General features: G+C 50.5%; 1 pseudogene across 1 annotated transcript in view; it reads left to right on the top strand.

Moving 5' to 3' along the window:
• Positions 1-2492: 2492 nt before the first annotated feature.
• The window catches only part of LOC311176183 (olfactory receptor 2T27-like), a 79847-nt pseudogene continuing 69980 nt past the window's right edge, over positions 2493-12359 (top strand). The window contains exon 1 of the transcript in view: positions 2493-3065. The product of the transcript in view is annotated as an olfactory receptor 2T27-like (transcript). The remainder of the gene's footprint in view (positions 3066-12359) is intronic.

The following is a 12359-nucleotide window of genomic DNA, read 5'->3' as shown; positions in this document are numbered from 1 at the left end:
TGCAGCTCCGTGTTCGCGGCATCCCCGCCTCTCGGCACCAGGTGGAGCGGCCTCTTCTTTGTCCCGCGCAGACCGAGGCCCCTGCTGGGACCCGCATCCTCCTCAGCCCGCTCCACCGTCCACCTGCAGCTGCCCCACTGCAGTCAGGAACACGGTCCACTGTCCTCTGTCCAACCGTCCTCGCGGTTGCACTTAGACATCATCTCCAGTGATTTGTTACTGCAAGACACGGCTGGTGAGCACTGTCACACTGGAAGATTTCATCAGCATTGGAAAGCATCGCCTGAGGTCATTCCCCCCCAAAAGACCGTATCCAGCAGTCTACATGTTCTCAATGCACAGCTCTCTGCAGGAGGATGGCACGATCTCATTCTTTGATCAGGAAGGAAAGAGGGGATGTATCGCACCGCACCGTGGCCAACATGTCCCTCCAGGTGTCCAGGGCTGGGAGCACCTGGTCCACGAGAACCAAGGACACAATAAAGTGTTGTTATAGACAAGAAATATTTAACTACTGGAGACCCTCAACAATACGCAGCATTGGCTCCGGAGTACAAATAAGGGAAATACTTAAAACCCCGAGTTTTCGAGGGTGAACAGAGGACTCAAGGAAGGAAGCGAGCAGAACGGCCAGATGCTCACTGGCACGCGGTCTCTGCGCGCCACGATGAGATCACATCACGGGTCTCCACCGCAGCGGTGCCTGCGGGAGCTGTAGCCACCTGAGCAGGGGCAGGAGAGAGGTCTGCTAGTGAAACCTCCCCACCTCACCCACAGTGTCCTTCCCCACCCATCCTTTGGCTGCAGCCAGAGGACTCCACAGACAAGCAGGAGGACGGAATCAACACCTGAGGTGCCGGAGCTCCCAAATGATCACGTAGAGGCCCCCAGCCAGACAGGCACCCCCATGAGAGAGGGAGGGAGTTTAGAGGCTGAAGCACCCGGTGTTCCAGGTTCCACGTTATAGCACCTGGGGTCCTTTACTGTGAGCGATGCAAATGGTGTCTTGAATGACGACGACATCCTGGACACCGCATGAAATATCTTTCCCTTTACTGGTGCACCCATCCCGTGCTGTCCTTCTAAGTATCATCTCCCAGGAACCGATCTGCCCAACATGTAAATTTTTCCCAAACTGAGATGATAGCTCTCCACTGAGAAAACTGCCAATAATTACTGTCATCCGAAACTTCTGGATGTTCTTATGAACCAAAACTCCACTTGGCTCTAAACAACTCCGGTTTCACTGTTAGAATCATTCTCCTTAAACAAGGAGAAATGAAAGCTCCTTGACCTAGGACTCTGTTGACTGCCCAGTTTATGTTTCAGAGCCTTCCTGAGGGGCCGGCTGACCTGGACACATTCTGCGGTGCTGAGAGTCTTGAGGGGCTCTGCATGCAGGGCCTGGGGGCAGCAAAATGCTGTTGCTTCCGTGGCCGCAGTCTGGGCCACCAGAGGGGCAGCTGCCCTGGTCCCACTGTGCAGGGCTCAGCCGCTCCCCTCCTGCCTATGGGGCTCCAGCAACCATCCCTTCCTCAAGACGCTTGGCCAGATTGTTTTAAATTTATGCTTTTTTTTTAAAGATTTTTTTATTCATTTATTTAAACAAGTACTGGGTACAGTCAGAAGCACGGGAGGGTGAGAGAATTCACCAGAGCCAGAGCGGGGAGCAGAGCAGGCAGAAGGACCGAAGGACACTGCTGAGGGGAGCAGCGGGCGGCAGGAGAGGTATGCGCGCCATGCAGGACCCTCCTCTGGTGGCCGGGGAGCAGCCGGGGATCAAACAGGCGCTGCAGAGGCTGCGGGCAGCTTCGCAACCCAGCGCTCAACTGCTGCACCACTGGGGAGGCCCCTTTTTATGATTTTTCTTGATGCAGCAGATGCAGACCCTTTATGGAGCGGATATTCTGGGGGCTTTGTGCTCACCCCACCTCCTGTAACAACAGGACTTTTAAAATTCCCAATTTTGACGTCACACCCACCAGAAGACGAAGGAGGTGAGTGACAGACACAGAAAAACGCCCGCACGCACGTCTCTCCACACTCTGAGGACAGCCGCCCGCACGACCCCTGGGGACACCCCGTGTCCAGCGGCGCCGGAGGAGCAGCGCCCCGGGAGAGTCGAGGGAGGACTGAGAACCCGGAGGAGGCGCCGCCAGCTCAGAACCCGCGCGCGGGGAGGACGTGGCCGGCACGGGGTGATGCTCCGGAGGCGCTGAGACCGTCGCGGTGCTGGGAGGACAGGCGGGTCACGGGGGAGCTGGGGGGGGAGACTGTCCTGCCCGGGACCCGGGATGGTCCTTCCCCCGCGGAGCGCCCCGCGATGGCGCGAGCCCCTGTGGGCGACGGTGCCAGGGTCGCCTCTGCCCGGGCGGGTGCAGGTGCCCCGGCCCACCGCCGCCCCTGGCTTCTCATCACCCATTTCCTCTGCAGGCCTCGCCGGCCGCTGTGGAGAGTATCGCCCGGGAGCGCCTTGAGGACATTCGTGCCCGATGGAGGAACCCACCGAGGGCCGCTCCCGGCACCACACTTTCTGGGCCGACTCGCCTCCGCAGCCCGACTGCACCTGGCCCAGGAACCTCCTCCCCCCGCCCTCCCGTCCCCCGAGTTCGGGACTCAGGCCCCTGGAGGCGGCGGCTCCGGCTTCCCCGAGGGCTTCCCTGGAGGGCCGGGAGCAGTCGGAGCCAGCACAGGGCTCGCCTCAGAGGGAAAATATTCCCGGGCTACTCAGCAGTGACTGCGGCGAGCGCCAGGGGCCTTTTCACAGACTTCACGTGCCCTTCACACTGTTTCCTCAGCTCACCCCGAAAGGCCGCCGAGTAGTGTGTGCAGAGTCACAGCTAGACGTCGCCCCGAGCGGCGTCCACGTCCTCCACCCCAGCTCTCCACAGGAGGACGACCCCGATCACACTCTCCTCAGGACTGAGAGAGTCCACACTTCACCTCACCTTGGCCGACATGTCGGTCACCGCAGCCAAGCCCAGGAAAGTCTCATGACACTAGCTGGAAACAACGCGCCTCTCCCCGCCCGAGACTGCTTGGTGCTCATCCCTGCTTGTGAGAAGGTGAGCAGCTCCTCCTGGCCTGCTCTCGGGATGTATTTCCTTTCTCTCGGGATGTTCCACATATTCTTGCACACATCCAAGTTTTTACAGATTTGTTTCATGAATCTACACATACTTATTATTAGTATTCTTCAAAATGATATCACAAGTCAGATTAATTTATAACTAAGGATTTGATAAGGTAACTCTAGCTCAATTATTTATTTAGCTTTCCAAAATACTCGTTTAACGAATATTTGAGATTTATTTATTTATGCACAGAAGAGCTGGGGTACAGGCCGTAGATGCCGGGGTTGAGAGGATTCACCAGAGACAGAGCAGGGCAGGCCGACTGACAAAATACACTGCTGAGGGGCACAGCAGGCCAGTCAGGAGAGGTCTGAGGCTCATGGCAGTCAGCTCCCTGGCTGGCTGGGGATCCAACTTGTGCACAGTGGCTGGCAGTAGTTTGAGAGCACTGTGTTTCACCCCTGGGCCACCAGGGAGGCCCCTTACCTTTAGTTTGAGATCAGAAGTGTGACTCCTTCATATCCCCCCACTTTTAATCAGGAAAGCTTTGGTTATTTGGGGTCTTTTGTGTTTCCATATGAACCTCAGTAATCTTTGTTATATTCCTCTGAAGAATGCCATCGGGATATTTATTGGGGTTGCAGTTAATCTAGAAGGGGCTTTGGGTTGGATGGCCCTTTGGATAATGTTGATTCTTCCACCCCATGAGCTGGGTCTTTCTTTCCATTTCTCTACACTTTCTATTATTTTTTTTTCCACAATGTTTGATAGTTTTCCTTGTAAAAGTCTTTCACCTCCTGTTAAATTTATTCCCAGTTAATTTTTTTTGCGTGTGCAATTGTAGGTGGGATGGCTTTGTTAATTTCCACTTCTAGTTCATTATTTGTACTTAGGAAGGCATATGTTTTTCAGTGCAGAGTTTGGTGGCATTACATACACTCACTCTGTCGTGTAACTCTTATTTCTGAAACCAGGGTGTCCCAAAGGCTTACATACATCCCCAAAATAGACCTGCAATCTTTCTGCTCATTGCTTAATCCTTTGCACTCTGCTGTCCCCTCTCAGGGGACATCGGAATTCTAACATATCACTTGGATGTCCGCTCTCAGGGGACATTGCAATTTATTAGTGATTATGGGGAATTGAGTTATTTCAATGCAACTTTTTGAGACATGCATGTTTCCCTGAAGTTTTATCTTGAAATGGCACAAGAAATTAAATCAAAATATTGTAAAATTACTAAGATATACACAAGAAATGTCAGCGGATTTTGTGTCGGACGAGAATGTGATATGCGTGCTCACGATGGTCCGAGCACGTTGCGACACCACTTGAAAAGAGTGATAAGGGCAGTTTGTAGAAAAAAAGGTCGGTTTTCAAACATAGTGTGCACTGATAAACAAGTCTACATCTGGAGGAAAAGATTTTCAAAGCTGAGGTCATTTTGGTTTGAAGCTTCGAGAAGTGCACATAGATCTAATGAGGAGAAAATCGGAAAAGTGATTATTTTCTTAGTGAATAAATTGTTTGGTTAAAGCTATTTTGGTAAATATCATTGTCAGTTAGTAATAACAATTAGAAACTTTCAACCCATGCATTTATTTATATTTTTATTAGAACAATGGCAAAGCGTCCAACCACGGATGAGTCTCATGACACAAGTAGTAGTAAAAATGAGCTCCACTAATCAGCCTGCAATGCATATTGGGGAGTGTTACAAAACTTATCATACTGTACAAAATTATAAACAATAAAATATTTTTTTTTGCAAATATACATTCCTCGATGTCACCAAATTCATATAAGTCCAATATCATTATTATACGTTACTTGGTTCTAAAATTATACTAAATAATACAAGGGTCTGCAAATGCACGTTTCCGCCGCAAAATAGCATCGAGTAGCTGGTAGCCAATGTCCAGAATGGTTCGGAGTGCAAAGGGTTAAAAGTCAAACTATTCTTTGTCTTCTAGCCTGGCAACATTACCAAGACGAAGATGTTCTTCCAGAGCAGTTCTGCTTCTCCAGAGAAAGAGAACCTCGCAGCCCAAGAGCGGCCATCCACCTCGGTATCTTATGGGTACACTCCTTTTCATCCAGGGGATGAACTTAGGGGTGGGGGCGACCAAGGGAGATGGCACAGACCTGCAAGTAGCACACACCTCTTGTCCCCATATCCGAAGGATAAGCGCCCACACAAGAACGGACCCATAGCCTCCCTGCTCTGTAAGTCTCAGACTGTGAAGCTTTCCACAGCCACTGCAGCAAGAACTCCATCCCCAGCCAGGGAGCTGACCCACAGGGTGCAGCACCTCTCCTGTCTCCCCGCGGCTCCCCTCAGCAGTGGATATCAATGGATCTGCCTGTTCTGCTCCCCACTCGTCTCTGGGGAGTGCTCCCCTGCTCTGGTCCACAACCTGTCCCTGGAGATCAAGGCTCCTGTAGTGTCCTCACCGCTAGAGCGTGGACAGTGTCTCTGGGCTGTGCTGATGCTGCGCGTCCTGACGCCGGGATGCGGCTGAGCTGGGCAAGGTCCCCATGGAGCTTGGTGGAGGCCTCTCCTGGGCCACCGCTGACAGCATGGCCGCCCACCCATCCACAGAGGCCTCACCCGCCACACCCCTGGACACCCCAACACACCTGCAGGGGGACGTGACACGAGTCCACTGAACCCTCACCTTCGGAGCCGAGAGTGACCCTTGCTGCAACAGCCCACATGGGTCATGTCACAGCAACACACACTTCCAGGGAACGTGGTACTAGCAGAGGAGCATTGGCTTAGCAAACCCTGCAGGCCTCTTTGGACCAGGTCTGAGGTGAAGGCTGAGGGGCCTGATGCCATCTTTAATGGGCGCTCAAGGACACCTAGGAGCCTGCAGCATCGTGGAAAGCGGCCTGCGGCCTAGGGGTGAATACCTTAGCGACCACCCACGGCGCGTTGAGGAGTATGGCCCGTGGCCCCGACACTCCAGGTGGAGTTTGAAGACACCAAAGTACCTCCCCCTGAATCAGAGAAGATGCTTTCAGGGGACAGACACCCCGTCAGTCACCAACCTGGAAACACAGGACGGGGGCTCTGGCCGTAGAGATGTTCCTGACGGAGGAAGCTGCGTAGAGTGCGCGCCAGGGAGGAGCGGGCGCCCAAGTCCCAAATCCACGATCAGAGAAACAATCCCCGACGGACAGGCCCCGAGCCCGGCCCTGCGGAGAGGACACCGCGGAGCCAACACAGGGCACGACTGCAAATCCACAGACCGAGGCTAGGGGTGGACATGCAGGCGAGTAATGGGGGCAAACTCAGAGGGCCTTGGAGCCTCGGGAGAGGCCTCAGGCCAAGCCCTTCAGCAAGAGACACGCCACAGAGACCCCCACGACCAGCCCCTGCTCCCTGCCCACCACAGTCGTGGGAGCCCCTGCTTCTCGGCCCCAGTGGCCACCCCTAGGGACCGTTCTGCTCAGGGAGCTTTCTTGTCCTTACTCCTGTGAGTAAATGTCTGGCTCTTCTGGAACTCTGGGCTCCACTTGGAAGTACTTTCATACCAAAGACAAGAAATGAGGAAGAGCACACCCGAGGCCTCAGACTCCGGGCCTGCTGCTCAAACTCTCCGCTCGGCATCACCACGGAGCCAAAGAAACACACCAGAAGGTCCCCGGGGCCCCTGATGGGGGAGTGGTAGCGAGAGTGACATCAAGGACTTCCTCGGCCACCACTTTCCACACCGAGCACTCACCCCAAGCTATGAACTGACTCAGACAAAGACCACATTCAGGGCATGGCCAGCAACTGAGAAAGGGATTATATTCAGAACAAAGAGTGCAGAAAAAAGACCTGGATTACAACATCACCTCCAGGAGGAATACAGGGGAACGAAGAAAGGGTCAGGGGAAAAAGACAAAACTAGCAGGCAGATGACAGAGCTGAGACGCCAGCAGGGGATGGGGTAGAAGAGGGACAAGGAGGGAAGGAGGAGCACCAGGGCCTTGGGTGACGGGTCACAGGGGCGGTGCAGACAGGACATTTGCAAGAATTATACAGAAGGGGAGCAATCCAATATTGCACAAAGATGAACAACAATTTAAAAAAAATTACAGGCAAGAATCCTTTCCTTTAACAAAATTTCAGGGGCCTCTGTTGGTGCAGGGGTGAAGTCTCAGCAATATGAAGCTGTTTTCAGTACTGCAGACACGAGTTCGATCCCTGGCCAGGGAGGTGACCCATGTCACATTAGACCTCTCCTGTGTCCCCACTGCCCCCCTGAGCAGTGAATTTCAGTAGATCCGCCTGTTGTGCTCCCCACTCACTCTTTGGAGAATCCTCTCACCCCCTCATACCTCCGGCTTGCACCCCAGATCTTGTATACAGAATTAATCTTCCAACAAAATTCCCTTATTTTGTAGAACTGGGGTGTAGACCAGAGGTTCGGCGGTGAGAGGATTCACCAGATACTGAGTGTGGTGACAAACAGGCAGAACCACTGAAATACCCGGCTAACGGGAGCAGCGGATGACACAGGAGAGGCCTGCTGCGGCCATATGTGGGGCGGCTCCCTAGCTGGGGCTGAAACCCTGGCCAGAGCAGGCAGTAGCGCTGAGACTTAACCCCGAGGCCACCAGGGAGGCCCCGAAAAACCTTCATCATGAAAGGTAGGTAAAGACACCTGCAGACCTCAACCTATAACCGAGAGTACACAGTTCAACATTTCCTTCTAGCGGAGGACATTTTGGTGGTGAGCCGTTCCAGCATTGGGGGGCACCACAGAGACCTAGAGTACTGGACAGAACGTGGCGACTAAGTTAGAAAACACAGAGAGACCACTTACCCACACAACATACAATGTGCCATGTAGACAGACAGTTGCTGTGGACAGGCATAGCATCGCCCAGGAACTTAAGAGGATACTGGAAGCAACAGCAACAGGAACAACGATATCATCACTGCATGAACTTCAGAGAACAGAGTGAACCAGGTAACTCCACGCAATTAAGATTGAAACTATGTCAGTTCCCATTGATCTCAGCTGCATGATGTGGTTTGAGCTCCTAAGTTTGAATATTTTTTAAAAGATTTTTATTTATTCAAGCATACAAGAACCAGGGTACAGGCCAGATGTGTGGGAGGGTGAGAGGATGCACCAGAGACAGAGCGGGGAACAGAACAGGCAGACTGACCGAAATACACTGCTGAAATACATGCAGCGGGCCAGACAGGAGAGGTCTGCCCCACCATGGGGCTGCTCCTGGCCAGCCAGGGAATCAAACTCCCACCGCAAATGCCACGGACAGCTTCACAGCACTGTTCTCAACCACCTGCACCACCAGGGGAGGCCTGCCTGTCCACTCTTGAAATTCATAGCATTTCCCTCCAGTGTGGAGTTTGTCATGCCTAGTGAGGGCTGACTTCCTGAAAAGTTTTCCCACTCTTCACAATCATAGGGATTTTGTCCAGTGACATCTCTGATGTCCAGTGAGAGCTTGCTTACTGGAAAAAGTTTTCCCTAGCTCTTGACACTCATAAGGCTTTTCTCCACTGTGACTTCTCTTATGTTTACTGAGGGATGATTTCTGGCGGAAAGCCTTGCCACATTCTTGACACTCATAGGATTTCTCTCTACTATGAATCCTCTGATGCTCACTGAGGTTACACTTACTGGAAAAAGCTTTCCCACACCCTTCACATTCATAGGGTTTCTCTCCAGTGTGAATTCTCTGATGTCTACTGAGGGCTGATTTCAAGATAAAAGTCTTCCTACATTCTTGACATTCATACAGCTTCTCTCCACTGTAAATAGTCTGATGCTCACTGAGGTAATACTTACTGGAAAAAGCTTTCCCACACCTTTCACATTCATAGGGTTTCTCTCCAGTGTGAATTCTCTGATGTCTAATAAGGTGTGCCTTACTAGAAAAAGCTTTCCCACACCCTTCACAATCATAAGGTTTCTCTCCCGTGTGAATTCTCTGATGGACACTGAGGGATGATTTCAAGGTAAAAGTCTTCCTACACTCTTGACATTCGTAAGGCTTCTCTCCAGTGTGAATTCTCTGATGCTCAGTAAGGTGAGAATTCCTGGAAAAAGCTTTCCCACACCCTTCACATTCATAGCATTTCTCTCCAGTGTGAATTCTCTGATGGAGACTGAGGGATGACTTACTGGAAAAAGCTTTCCCACACGCTTCACATTCATAGGGTTTCTCTCCAGTGTGAATTCTCTGATGTCTACTGAGGGATGATTTCAAGGTAAAAGTCTTCCTACACTCTTGACATTCGTAGGGCTTCTCTCCAGTGTGAATTCTCTGATGCTCAGTTAGGTGAGACTTCCTGGAAAAAGCTTTCCCACACCCTTCACATTCATAGGGTTTCTCTCCAGTGTGAATTCTCTGATGTCTACTGAGGGATGATTTCAAGGTAAAAGTCTTCCTACACTCTTGACATTCGTAAGGCTTCTCTCCAGTGTGAATTCTCATATGCTCAGTAAGGTGAGACTTCCTGAAAAAAGCTTTCCCACACCCTTCACATTCATAACATTTCTCTCCAGTGTGAATTTTTTGATGCTCAGTAAGGTGAGACTTCCTGGAAAAAGCTTTCCCACACCCTTCACATTCATAGCATTTCTCTCCAGTGTGAGTCCTCTCATGTAGAACAAGAACTGACTTACGGGAGAACATTTTCCTGCACACCTGACATTCATAGGATTTATCCCTTGTATGAGTTCTCTGATGGACACTAAAAGCAGATTTCCGCCTGAAAGTTTTCTTACACACCTGACATGGGTAGCACTTCACTCCCGTTTGAGACTGTGGATGTAAAGTGAGGGCAGTCTTCCATGAGTAAGTTTTCACATAATTGTTAGAGCCAAACAACTTCACTGCAGTGAGATTTCTCTGGTATCCCCTCTGTAAGGAAATCTCAGCGGTGCCCCCACACTCATCAGGTTGATCGTCTGCTTGTGTTTTCTGATGTTCAGTCAGAACAGAGGTTTTAGAGGCCACTTCACCATATCTCTTATATCCCAAATTATTCTTTCCTAAATGGGTACTCTCACGCGGATAGGTGTGAAATGTGTTTCTGAGACTGGCCCCACTTTCACAACATTCCTACTGCTCATGTTCAACATACCTAGGAGGATTAAAATGCAATGGAGTCATGTCCACAGCTCTCCCCTTTTCATTACAACTGCAGGGAGTCTGTCTTCCTTGGGTTCTGTCTCGGACAACGAAAGGTACCTCATCACAGGTGTCCCTGCACTCATTGCATTTATGCACAATCCCTTCCAGAAGGGCTCCTGTAGGTGTAAATACTGTTTCTTCACTCACGACTTTTCCTTGTTCACGAAATTCAAAAGGCTGTTGAAAGTTCTGAATCACCTGGTGACTAAGGTGCTCAGGATACTTGATGAGTTCCCTCATTCTACTAAAGACCTCCTCGTTCTCTACAGGATGCCCTTCATGAGGCTCACCAGGGATCATCATGGCCCTATGTACAGTAAAGTTCTCAGGCATCATTGTTGAATTGTTTTCATTTTTGATACTATGGTTCAAACAATGAATTGAGTGCAACTTGCTTTTTTCCATTAAGTCAGTTCTCTTGTTGGATGGTATTTTGCTGCTGGTGGTAAGAACTTGCCACACATGTCTGCCCTGATTTTCAGGGCTGTCCTGAGTCAGGTGATCCACAGTATGGACATCTAAAGTGAGATAAAAATGACCATGTCTCTAAAAAGTAAGCATTTTGAGTGAATACTACTAAGCGGCACGGAAGTTCCTATATTACAACATAATTTACAGGTATTGATTTTCTGATTCATGCTTTTTGCCCATAGTAAATAATGGGGAGAATAGATTTTTTGGTATTTTTTACTTTAGCATAGGAGATCTGGGGTGTAGGCCAGAGGTGCAGGAGTGGGGGTGCTGTAGGGGAGCGTGCTGTAGGGGAATGTGTTGACCAGAACAGACGGACTGACTGAAATACACTGTTGAGGGGAGCAGCAGGTGAGACAGGAGAGATTTGCTGTGCCAAAGTCGGTGAACTCCTTCACTGTGGATCAAACTCAGGCCATAATAGTGAGAGCTAAGAGACTTAATCCCTAGGCCTCTGGGGAGGCCCCAATTAACAGATTTTCTAATGCCCAACCAGGATAACAAAGCAGTAAATCTAATTTCACAATTTTTTTTTTAATAGAGGCATGCTTTATTTTTTTATTTGTTTGTTTGTTTTGTTTATACATGCACTGGGTACAGTCAGAAGCGCGGGAGGGTGAGAGAATTCACCAGAGCCAGAGCAGGTAGCAGAGCAGGCATAAGGACTGAAGTACACTGCTGAGGGGAGCAGCGGGCGGCAGGAGAGGTCTGCGCGCCATGTGGGACCCTCCTCTGGTAGCCGGGGAGCAGCCAGGGATCGAACCGGCGCCACAGAGGCCGCGGGCAGCATCGCAACCCAGCGCTCAACCGCTGCGCCACCGGGGAGGCCCATAATTTCACAACGGTTTTATAAAATCATAAATATTTGGTACATATAGTCTTTTAACTAGAGTTGTTGATTTCAACCAGCATTTCACCCAACATAGATCCTACACACTTTCTTTCTTAGACTGACCCTGTGCAACTCTTGAGGGTACTTTCTGAATAACCAAGCCCTGCAGAGGCCATGGCTTTCCCAGAAACCTGTGGACTGAGAGACCCAGTCATTGCCCAGGCACTTTAAGCAAGAGGCCTGCTGAGACATAAAGATTCAGCTTCTCCATTTCCTTAGTTCTTCTTTCGACACTGGCCCAGGTCACGGTCACCTGCAGAGGTTCTCAGAGGCATGTGCTTCCCTCCACGGAAGAGACCAGTCAGTTCATATTTAAATATCATATCGCATTAAGGCTCAGAATCCTAATACATGCAGCAAACTCCGCCTCATCATTGTGTCCCACATTCCTGCTAAGTGATAGGAAAAAAGTTCGCATCCATCCTGTGCTATCAGCATTAAAGTCTTTTCTCACATCCTTCTGAGAGCAACACCCTGGTGTTCTCAACGCACTCCCTGAAACCTGTGTTTCTGCTTTGTTCATAGCAGCTCCAGTTTCTATGTCATGTGTGACTCTCAGCTACATCACACTGTCGTAGATTCCTTTACTTTCCTCCCAATGATTCCCACGAGAAGGTGGAATTGCACAGGTCACACTGCTCCTCAAGGTATGAGCCCCCAACCTGAAACTCTTAGTGCCATGGCTTTAGAAACCACCACCTCAGGTTCCCCCTCCCATGTCACAGAACATCCCTTCCAAAGCAGAACAATTCTGG

This window comes from Talpa europaea (genome assembly GCF_964194135.1).
Source record: "Talpa europaea genome assembly, chromosome: 8".
NCBI classification, from domain to species: Eukaryota; Metazoa; Chordata; class Mammalia; order Eulipotyphla; family Talpidae; genus Talpa; species Talpa europaea.
Note: the sequence above shows the minus strand (reverse complement) of the source record. Positions and strands in the feature narration are given on the sequence as shown.